Raw genomic sequence first — 12130 nt, 5'->3', positions numbered from 1 at the left:
ATATATATTTCTTATTATTTTGTTGCATTGTTAATTTGTTGTTTTTATTTTTGTTTCAATTAATCAATTATTTTATTTTCCTTTTAGTTTTATATAAAAGCCCTTTACATAGACTCACCCACACATAAGCAGTTAAAATAATCAGACAACTTGTCTTTGTCTTGTCTCAGAGAACAGGGTCCTCTGCTAAGCGATCCCTTCACACTCTGCAGTGCAGAGACTGTTGTCTCTCATTGTGAGAGGAATGTAACACATTCAATTCAAGTCCATGGCTTTTCTCCAGTAGCCTAATGTTATGCAAAGCAGCCAGGTAGACGCTATTGAGAACGGCTCGCCACTGACGGCGCGAACCTTCAGAGGCTATTGTTTAAACTTTAAGGTGTTAACGACCACCGCTGACGGTGAGTGCATGTGGAGCACGCGCGAGCCCCCAGCCCCCACAGTCTCAGAACTAACGGTACGCCGTACCCGCCCGTACCCCCTACAGCTCAACCCTGTTTACAAGTAACTTTTCAGAAAAACAAGCCCAAAGTCACTTATAATAGGCCGACATGGCAACACTGCCTGATGTGCGTGTTGGACAGTGGAGCAGGTTACAAGGACATTATTTTGCCCATAGATGGCGCTGTTTGATAGCATCAAATGGACTCGTGAATAAATACACCTGCAGCCATCTAGTATAGTAGGCTACTCTCTAGGGCTCTAGTCGTTCCCAAAGTGGATTTCAGGGACTCTCAGGGTTCCTTTAGTAGGGGGGTCTACATTGACCCTTACGGGTCTGTAACTCTGACAGTATACAATTGTGGGTCCATTTGTAAACTGTCAGGGTTAAGGGGGGTCCTTGAAATGTACAAGTTTGAGAACCACTGGTCTAGAGGTAGCTGCAAAAAAAGAATGATTTGTACCTCTGGCCAGAGGCCAAGTTACAATGTTCTTGTAAATCTAAAGAAGTGCAGTGTGCAGTGCCGTATAGCCTATTATTTGTGCTACACTTTAACATAATAACTAATGTGCTCTAAAGGGAACTTAATGAAACTTTGGGTCTTATAATGATCCATAAAATCATTACAAAGGAGACCCATCTATCTGTCTATTTGGGTGCCCGGTGCCCACCTATTTATCTGTTTGTGGGAGATGGAATATTAATATTTATTTATTTTATTATGATATAATTTATATATTTCATGAAAGTACCTTAACTTAAATATTTTTACTGCTTAGTATTACTTGTTTTGAGGTTTGACTTGAGGTTTTATGGACAAAAAACAACAACTTTAGTAGCAGTAAAGAACTTTTTTTTTTTCTTTCATCTCTGCTAACACTTTCTGATGACAGTAAAATATTACATAAAATAGGAGTGGAAACAATACAGGCAGTCAGTGTACACACACGCGCGCGCGTGTGCACGCACACATGCACGCACCTATGGCAGGCACACACGCAGGCACACACGCACGCACACACACACACACACACACACACACACACACACACACACACACACACACACACGCACACACGCGCACACACACACACACACACACACACACACACACACACACACACACACACACACACACACACACACACACATAAAAAACGGCACGCTCAACCCCAACCCTATCATTAGTGCATTTGAACCATAAAAGGTGTGCTTTATTGCAGTTTAAGAATTTGTTCACAGGAATGTCAACAGGTCAGACGTAATGAGCAAAATCAAAATTTGGCAAGGACTTTTTCTCTCTTAGCAACTGAACTGCAAATATAGCTACAGTTTTTAATCACAGATATTGCGTGATAGGCCCACCGGTATGTATATGAGATTTCAGTCAGCTTTGTGTATCAGGTTCGTGTTAGATGTGTTTCGTGACTGCCTTTTTAACAGCCTTGGCTGCCACTCCAAGAGAGAGAGAGGGGGGGGGGGGGGTGATTGGCAACATCAAATATCTCTCCAACCTCTCCCACTCACTCCACGGGGTCTGATGTCCTCATTCCACATCAGGCCCTGCGATGGGTTTCGCATTTCTTTGTAGACTGATTTGAAATTACACAATCACATTAAGACATGTGTCATAATGTTATTGCGAAATCCAGATGAGTCTGGGTAATACACTTAAACTCCTTATCTTGTGCAGTCAGTTTGGCCATAATATTTATGATATCCAGCAGTGAATCCAACTCCAAGAAAGAGGGAACTAAGTACTCAAAGATTGATTGATAACATAATAACTCAATGCCAATTGTAACCCATGTTCTTGTTTGTGTACAGTGTGTTTGTGTGTAACAGAGTGAAGTATTTCAGCGATCAAGAGTATCTCAATGTGCAGTGCACTGTCATTAAATATATAATGTGTGTAAATTGAGTACTGTGGTATTGTGTAGTGTACACAGACATGAGCCACATAATCTATTATACACCTGTAATATATTCATTTGACCTCTATTCAACGTTCTGGTCAAAGTTTAACCCAGGGTTCAAGGCCTTATATTTAGTCAAGTGGAAGGTCAGCAGACACCTTGTGTTATACTGTAATGAATAATAAATAACAAAATGATAAGAAGAATAGTGTGTACAGTATGTGTGTGTGTGTGTGTGTGTGTGTGTGTGTGTGTGTGTGTGTGTGTGTGTGTGTGTGTGTGTGTGTGTGTGTGTGTGTGTGTGTGTGTGTGTGTGTGTGTGTGTGTGTGTGTGTGCATGAATATGTGCACATGTGCATACATTAAAATCTAACAGCTCCAGTACATGTTAGTCCGCTTGCCAGAATGTGAACCCGGACATGTTGAGTACTCCAACGTTTTATGTTAGAAATGTTGAGTATGGGTCCCCAGCATGTAAAAACTGGCGGATGCTAACTTGGATATGTTGAGCAATTTTCAGAATTAGCGTAATTAGCTTTTATTAGCATAATCACCTATATGGACAATATTTCAGCAATAGTCCCGGGCCTTAGGGATATTTTCGCGCTAATAAGTCTTAAATGCACCAAATTTGGCCCAGATGTAGCCCAGGGCATGCTCTAATGATTTAGCTAGGGCGCCCGAGCGGGCGACCTTTGGGGTCGACATAGCGGCCAAATCCAAAATGGCCGCCATGTAAAACGGTTTTGGCTGTAACTTTTGAACCAGATGAGCTACAAATACAAACTTGGTGTCTATTTCATGTTTTTTGACCATTGCAAACACATTGGAATGCTTATCATTACGATTGGGAGTGTCTGAAACCCTAATATGCATATATCCAAGATGGTGGCTATGTGCAAACGAGTTATAACTTAACCTTTGACACTTTTGGAAAACTTGGTGTCGATTTTAGTTTTTTTTTAAGCATTAGAAACACATTGGAATGCTCCGATTAATGATTAAATCTATCTAGAGCACTCTAATTAGCTTAAGGTCAATATGACCACTATCAACAACCTAAAAAAAAGCAACCTATGTATGTTACACAATACAATTTTATTGAAACAATAGAAAGATGGAGTGGAGCACATCCCTATTGATACAGATAATAAGCCAGTAGGCTAGAGTATATTAAACAATACAAATAAAAATGGAAATGCGGTGCGTGGAAGGGGGGGGCGCCCCTCCACGCACCACACAACAAGGTTTGTTGTGTAGAACCTCAATGTTCCTCACATCCACGTGATGAGGTGTAACAAACTCTGGCTTTTCCTCTCTTCCATGCGTTAGCAGGATGTGATACTACATCAGCCTTCCTTGGCCATGGGAAAAGAGTGCATGGGCAGCTTGGGAGGCAACCCTGGATCTCACAGTAGCACCTGATTATGTGGGTGTGAGGATGCCTCACCAACAATGAGGGGTCCAGATGACAACATATAAGCACAATGGATAGACAGATACCTTTATTGATCGCACAGGGGCAATTCAGTCACCCAGAGGCAGCACAGCAGTCAGAGTTACAGATACAGAGTAAGGAATGTACATGTTACAGGGAAATTGGAGAAACAGGGAAATTGGAGAAGGAGCACTCGTTTTCACCGCCTGTCTTCAATCTCCCTGGTTCTCCAATCTTCCTGTGACATGTACAGCAATACAAAGGTAAAACATAACAATAAGATGCACCATCACTAAAGAACAAAAGTATACACCTGTACAAACTATCCTGCACTATGCAGAAAAATAACAATAACACCAGGTTACAGTGTCCTGTCAAACCGTGCAACCAGTACAATCACTGCAATGCAAAGAAAAGTGACAAAGTGTCCAAAGTGCAATCAGTACAATAACTATCTAAGTGTAATTAGAGGTCAGAGTCCTTGGTACATCTTTTATTCCAAGTTATATGACCGGGAGCAGTATGGGTTAGCGCCCCCAGCCTGTGTCTTCCGTGAGGAAGAAGCCCAACACACCCACGGTGAGGCCTTTAGGAGGGCCATTCAAGCAAACCGGCCCAAGGAACCATCACGCCAGAAGGAAATGTTTGGATCGGGGTGTTGCAGCGGATCTGGTGCAGCGGATCTGGTACAGTGCTCAGGTCCTGGACCTGGTGAGACGAAGGAGGAGCCCGGCCAGGAGGCCACCCACAGATTCAGTCCCTCCACGTGCCAGAGCCTCCCCGAGTTCCGGCAGAGTAGTTCCAGAGAAGCGGACTGAGTGGCCCTGTCTTTCCCTATAGGACTGACCGTGGGTCCTGGCACGTAAGTTGGGGCTTGATCAACCCCGGCTGGGTCACCTGGGAGAGGGTGTATGTTGCGAGACCCGAAACACCCTATGACCCCAGGCTACAACACTGATGATACGTCCCAGGTGCATCCATGTGATGTATTCTTTATAGACCTTGACCTGCCAGAGCGACCAACGTGTGTCTCGTTGTAAATCCTCATAGCTACCTGCACAAAAGTCATGCCAAGTCTCAAACAGTTCCACCCGGGGTAGGTGAATCTATCCCGGGATGCCCCACTATATCCTTGTGAAGGGAGAGGGACGTGTTTGCCATGATGGCGTCCAGCCTCCTCACTGTACGCACCTTAGCCACCCCCTCCAGTGAGGTCCCCACGACGGAGCCCACCTTCCTCACCAGCCATTTACAGCATCCTGTTGCACACGCCAAAACATCGGAGTCTTCTCAGGAAGAACAGCCTGCTCCTACATTAGAGTATGTCAGACCAGTCCAACAACCTGTTCAGGTGCACTCCTAGAAACTTGTAGTTGGCTACAATCTCCACCACCTCAGCATTTATGGTGCTGGGGACCGGAAGTAGCCTCTTGGTCGTGCCATAGTCCACCACCATCATCCTTGGTCTTGCTAGCATTGGGCCGGAGGCGGTTTGCCTCTCTCCAGTCCACAAAGTCCTTGGCCATGCTATCGTGCTCAACAGTGTTGTCACCTGAGATGCAGCTGACCACCGCAGTGTCATCTGAGAACTTCTGTAGGGGCCATGTCTTGGAGTTGATCGGAAGTCAGATGTGTATAGGGTGAACAGGAAAGGTGACAGCACTGTGCCCTGGGGAGGACAGCCGTGTTGTTCACCAGCACCTCCGACTGACAACCCTGCAGTCTCACATACTGCGGTCTGCCCGAGAGGTAGTCTGTGATCCATGCCACCAAGCCGTGGTCCACATCATCAACGCAAGCTTCTCAGCAAGCAGTTGTGGCTGGATAGTGTTGAAGTAAAAACACATGATTCTGACTGTGTTGCCTAGGGTGTCAAAGTGTGTGAATGCCCTGTTTAGCATGTAGATGGGCATCATCAAATGTCCGCCTGGTATGCAAACTCACTCACCATCAGTCTCAGTTCATTCAGTACCAGACGCTCAAAGGTCTTCATGCTCTTTGATGTCAGAGCCACTGGCCTGTAGTCACAAGGTGCAACTTTTCTTAGGCACCAGGACAATGCAGGAAGATTGCCACAGTTGCGGCACCCTCCCCGTCTTCAGAGAGAGGCATATCGTTTGGATCAGCAGTTCTGGACAACCGGATCTCCATACATGCCTATACTATACTGATACGCCCAGCCCACGTATGCACGTACAGAGTTTTTGTGCATTAATTGTAAGATTGTTTCAAATACTCCTATCTATATCAATAGGAATGTGCTGCACTCCATTGTTCTATCTTTCAAATGCATTATATGTGTAACATACAAAGGTTGCTTATTAAGGTTGTTCCTAAAAGTGTTCTGGTTGAAAATGTTGAATATCTTTTTGGGGATAGTGTTGATATTGTTAATAAGTAAATTAGAGTGCTCTAGATGGATGCAATCAGAAAATCGGCGCATTAAATATGTTTCTAATGCTTAAACAACATAAAATCGACACTAAGTTTGCCAAAACTGTCAAAAGTTAACGTTTTCACATAGCCGCCATCTTGGAAATATGCAAATTAGGGTTCCAGACACACCCAATCGTAATGATAAGCATTCCAATGTGTTTGCAATGGTCAAAAAACATGAAATAGACACCAAGTTTGTATTTGTAGCTCATCTGGTTCAAAAGTTACAGCCAAAACCGTTTTACATGGCGGCCATTTTGGATTTGGCCGCTATGTCGACCCCAAAGGGTCGCCCGCTCGGGGGCCCTAGCTAAATCATTAGAGCATGCCCTGGGCTACATCTGGGCCAAATTTGGGGCATTTAAGACTGATTAGCGCGAAAATATCCTTAAGGCCCGGGACTATTGCTGAAATATTGTCCATATAGGTGATTATGCTAATAAAAGCTAATTACGCTAATTCTGAAAATTGCTCAACATATCCAAGTTAGCATCCGGCAGTTTCTACATGCTGGGGACCCATACTCAACATTTCTAACATAAAACGTTGGAGTACTCAACATGTCCGGGTTCACAATGGGGCTCTATGGGCTGGCAAGTAGACTATGTGTGATGTCTGTCAGCATTTCAGTAATATTGGGTTTGCATCAACAGGAGCACTCAGCTATGAAAAGCTATTTCCTATAATGGAGGAATAGCAGAGAAGAGCTGTGAATCTGGGACAAAGAGATAAGGCTTGCTTGTCATTTGCTTTTGTGTCATCACAACACCTGCACAGATGTTCCTCAAATTAAAGGGCATCACGCTTGTGCACTTACTGAAACAGTGTTATCACTACAGACTGAGCCGCTGTCAACACATAATCAGACTCTCAAAAGACAGCACATTTCTATCAGGCAGGCGGTGCGGGGAAATAGCGAAAACTAGAACTGGAAAAACATTTTAGTTAACCGAAATAATGAATCTCGCCCGACTACCCCATTTTACATTAAAAAACAAAAACAAACTAATAAAAACTAAACAAAAACTAAGCCTTTTCACAAAACAAAAGCCCTTTCAAAAGCCTTTAAACTAAACTAGGAAACCCGCTTTGAAAACAAATCAAAACTAAACTGAATTTGAAAACATGAAGTCAAATGAAATAGAAATAAAAATAAAAAACGAATGAAAAATTAAAAACTGTAATAACCTTGGTGGGAAGGCACTGTGGGGAGTCAAGAGTAAAGGAGGACACCCTGGCCCACCATCTCTCTAGTCTAAGTCTACCTCAGGCCCTGATTCTGGTCCAAAAACCTTTTCATTTATCAAACATACTCAGGGAGGACTATTTCTCAGTGTCAAACCTTGCCATGTGGTTTACATGTCAAGGTTCGACACTGAGAAACTAACCTTATTTAGTGAGAAGCATTATAAACATTTCACATCAGGCCTTCTCTTCTCAAACAATCTCTGTTGATTCATTTGATAAAGCTTGTACCTTGATAATAGTCCCCTGGCATTAATGTATACAATGGGTTTTATCAGCCGTTTAATTTTTGGTTGCCAAAAACTGTTTTATGAGGTACCCAACCGCCATAATAGAATTAATGTAATCTTGTTTCTGACAGTTCCTTAAACATGGGCTGAGGTTTTAATGCACCTCCAGCGTGGCATCTGGCAGAGAAGGCCTGTGCACCTCTCTCTCAGCAGGCTGCTTGCTTTTATGCTTTTCCTAAGTGGCCGTCACCACAAAAGAACTCACGGAAAGGGCCCTAACTCTGCGTTCCTGTGCCAACAAGATCATTATACATACATGCACACAGACATGCATACCAAAATGTACTGCATGTAAACATTATACTACGCACATCGGCGGTAATCACGCTCATATGTGTGCCAAACATACACTTTGCAAAAGCCACGCACATCATTGACCTCGTACAATTTACCCCTGAGGTCATCACAAGCACTCTGTACTCCTCAAGCTGTGCAAGATGCGTGACTAGACATTTTGTTTGCTTATTGCTTTTCTCTTTTGTTTTTACAAGGTACATAGAAGCGTGTCTTGATTTTATACAACAGCTTTTGTCTAGTGGGGCTGTTATTGCTCATCAAATCACCACTCCAAGAGCTGAAACTCATGCTACAGCCAAGTCCACACGCACCCTCTCTGCATCGCACGCTAGCACGATGTGGTATGTGTGTGGTATGTGCTTTGAGTGGGGTGTGTGGGGGTTGGAGTTTGGGGTTGTGTGTGTTTGGGTATCTGGAAAGTATGTGTGTATTATACACAGAGGTTGTCAGTCAGCCTTTGTCATTCTAAACTTGGGTAGGCATAGACTGAAATCATGGGTGGAGATGTTGGGTAGGCTCTGGTCCTGCTACTCGAGATTTGAGATCAGGTTATGGTCATCTAGTAAATGATCACCTAGAAAATCTATATAGAAAATAGAATGTCAAAGACAGTTTCTAAGCCCAACTTCACAAAGAGTAAGCATTCAGATTTGAAGATTTGAAACTTTTTGTCTCAGGTAAATATATCCCAAATGATTTGTCACACAACTGTGGATGGCATATTGCTTGGTCAGTATTAAGTGTTCAGTTTGGTGGAGTGGGTTATTGTTGTTTTACCCAAGGTGCAGATGGTATTTGGAATAGGGCAACTGTTTTGATACAACAGAAAGAAAAAGGAAACATTTAACTTCTGTGATGCAAAGTACACAAAACTCAAATTCCATGCACAACTGTGAGTTTATATGTAGCAGAAGTCTACTGATGCCCTATGCCTAATGCCCAGAAGCCTGCTACTATATCCTCCTTCGTCAAGGAGGATCCCCTTCGGCTGACCAGTAGATATTTGATTTGTCATGCAGGAGAAGCAGGTTCCATCCAGGTGGCTACAATGGAGGCTCATCTAGGATTGGGTTTCCCAGTGGGGTGGAGGTCAAAGGGAGCTTAAGTAACGCAGCAGAGTAGCTCCAGGGCCCAGAAGCCTACAGTATTTAGAGTAGTCATTTACTTTTATGCTTCCATCATAGCTTCCATCCTCCCATTCAACATTCCCTGCTGACATGCAGGTGCCGCCCCATTGTTGCAGTTTTCATTGGTTAAATATCTTTCTTGCTTAAGGGAGGACCGGCGGGCGGGCAGGCGGGCAGGCGGGCAGGCGGACAGACGGACATCGTCACGCTCATGTCACTAAGCCATAACCATATAAGGAGTTTCCAATGCAGGTACGCCCAAATGGAGATTGTTGTCTAACCTCGACGTGTTGTCATGGCATCAGGTGGAAACAAATCAGTCAGCTCCATATATGGGCACAAATGGAGGCTGTATTGATGACATCGGCGATCTCCATGTATGGGCACGAAAGGGACAAGGACTGACAGATACAGAGATCCGGTTATCCAGAGCCACAGATCCGACCGCTATGCCCATATGTTTTTTTTTATTGATTGAATACTTTATTAGAAGTTTGCAGAAAAAAGCACATGAAAGTACAGTTCAATACAAGGTCAGTGAATAGGATTTAAAACCCAAGAAAGCCTATGGTCATGTGTGTATATGTACATATACTTCAAACTCGTCGTGCGCAGCGACAAAGACTCAAGGGAGTGCGGTACCCGCCGTCGAGTTCGGATATCCAGTTGTCTAGAACTGCAGATCCAACCAATATGCCCATATATGGGTATTCCAATATATGGGAATATATACTGATGACATCAGGGATCTCCATATGGGCATAAAAAAGGGACAAGGACAGAAAGAAACAGATATCTCCATATATGGGCACAAAAGGGACACAGACAGACTGTACAACGGGTACTCCGACAAAGCCCCCGACACCAAGACTCAGACATATTGGTCGGATTGGCCAAATCTCTGATTGTCTCTAGTTACTAAAACCCACAGACAGACTTAACCACTTACAACCTGGTGTCCCTATTTTGGGCATGTCTTTATAGGCAAACATTTTCAAAAAATGGCAAACTTAGTGAAATAGTGAGGTTGTAAATCGGCTACTTTTGCTATTTTGAGCGACAATGTCATATGACAGGAAATATAGGTGAATAGGTGTGGCTCCACTTTGGAGCCACACACATCGTTCCCATGTGGATCCTGAGATCACATGATTCAATTATCTTTACTGAGAGGGTATACATATCTGTATTCTTATGTTGATTTTGAACTGATTTTGAACTGTTTGGTTGCTACTATATATGTCTATGAAATTAATTCAAGGACCCCAATGGAAACAAGCCCGCAAGGACTTTTTTGGCCGGACCTTTTAGACAAAAGCATTATAAATGTAACTGTGTTGTTTTACATTCTTTTGCCTAATAAAAATTTCAATCAATCAATCAATCAATCAAAACAGTAGGAGACAATGAGAATCACCAAAACATCTTGGCAAAGTGCATTCTTCTTCAGTGCCTTTTATAGTTTATGTCTACTATATGTCCAGCTAGAGACAAGGCTTTTAAGCTTATCATGCATCACAGAACAGGAGACCACCCCTATCCCGTTCACTATTGTGACTTGCTGTGATGCTGAAACGACTTGGTATCATCATCAAGGTGCTGTGCTCTGCCCAGTGTTTTTGCTCCATTTTGTCATTGAAAATAAAAGCAGATGTGTAAAAGCCAAAGTGCAACTTTCAGGTCACAGCCCAGATGCCAGGATGTCATTCTCCAAATTACCCTTCATGTGCCTTTTCCTTTCGTCTAATTCCTTCTTTTCTTCTCTCTTCTCGTCCACCATCTCCTCTCCTGGTGCACTCATCCCTGTCAGTTTGGCTTAGAAAATCAAGCCAGGAGACAGGGTATATTTAGGTACCTTTACATATTTCACATGCCAGAGCTGAGGCTATGCCAGCAGTGGTTTTCAACTTAGCATTCACACAAAGCAACAGGATAGCCATGGCCTACATGCATGACTAGACATACCAACTGTTTGAAAATGGGCCAATTTGACATCAATCCTGAGACATTATCCTATCTGCTGTCAGACATGATGGTGTGCATACAGTGTGCTTTTGGAGCGGTGTAGCGCATCCCGTGAGGGAGCTTGCCTTGTCGTTAACGTTGCCAAACTGTCAGCGAGAGCAGAGTGATTTATGCCTTTAGTTGACAGTCAAGCTCAGTGGAGCTGTGGTCATGAAAGCACTGTCAAAAGGTGGAGTAAACCCATGGCGCATAACTTTTGACACGCATGTCTGAGTCTGTAGCTTCTGCAAATTTGATATTACTGTCACTAAATGCTGTGCTTATTTCTGGAGGCTCTGTGCATGTTTGCTGTACATGTAGAAGTGTCTTTTTCCGCCCAATTTATAGTTAGTCATACGACGCTCTTGTGGTGACGCATTTCATTGTGAGTTTGTAGATCGGCTAGCATCATAAAACAAAGTATAAATTAACCTGACACAAAAAAAAAGTCACACATTCATGAAGATTTTCTGACAGTGGCTGTTTGAGTTGCAAAAGAGAGTGATCAATTAGTTAATGCAGCTTTAATCAAATTTCCCAAAGAAAAAACATGTTTTTTTTTTTTTTTTTCTTAGTATGGATAGTTTTTTCTTTGATTTAGTTTTTCTCTTTAGTCTTTATGTCATCTGTCTACTCCATGTCCTTTTTTATGGCTCTAACAGCTGCCAGATAAAAACAGAGCCTATAGAGCCCTGGGCTTTGAGAGACACCTGTAGGCCTACTAGATCCACCCTACTGTACATGAGTACAACATAACCTTTAAGTTAAATTGACACTCCAAGTGTGGACAAGTCAATCATACTTCAGGTCCACATGTAAACGCTTCAGCGTGAATGTTAATATTGGTGAAATCAAAATCTGAAGTAAATACCAGTTTTACTGAACAGAGACTGTAAGAAAACCAGTTGAATCGTAGTTTTGGATTAAACATTATA

The sequence above is a fragment of the Gymnoscopelus microlampas genome (genome assembly GCF_963454915.1).
Source record: "Gymnoscopelus microlampas genome assembly, chromosome: 1".
NCBI lineage: Eukaryota > Metazoa > Chordata > Actinopteri > Myctophiformes > Myctophidae > Gymnoscopelus > Gymnoscopelus microlampas.
Note: the sequence above shows the minus strand (reverse complement) of the source record.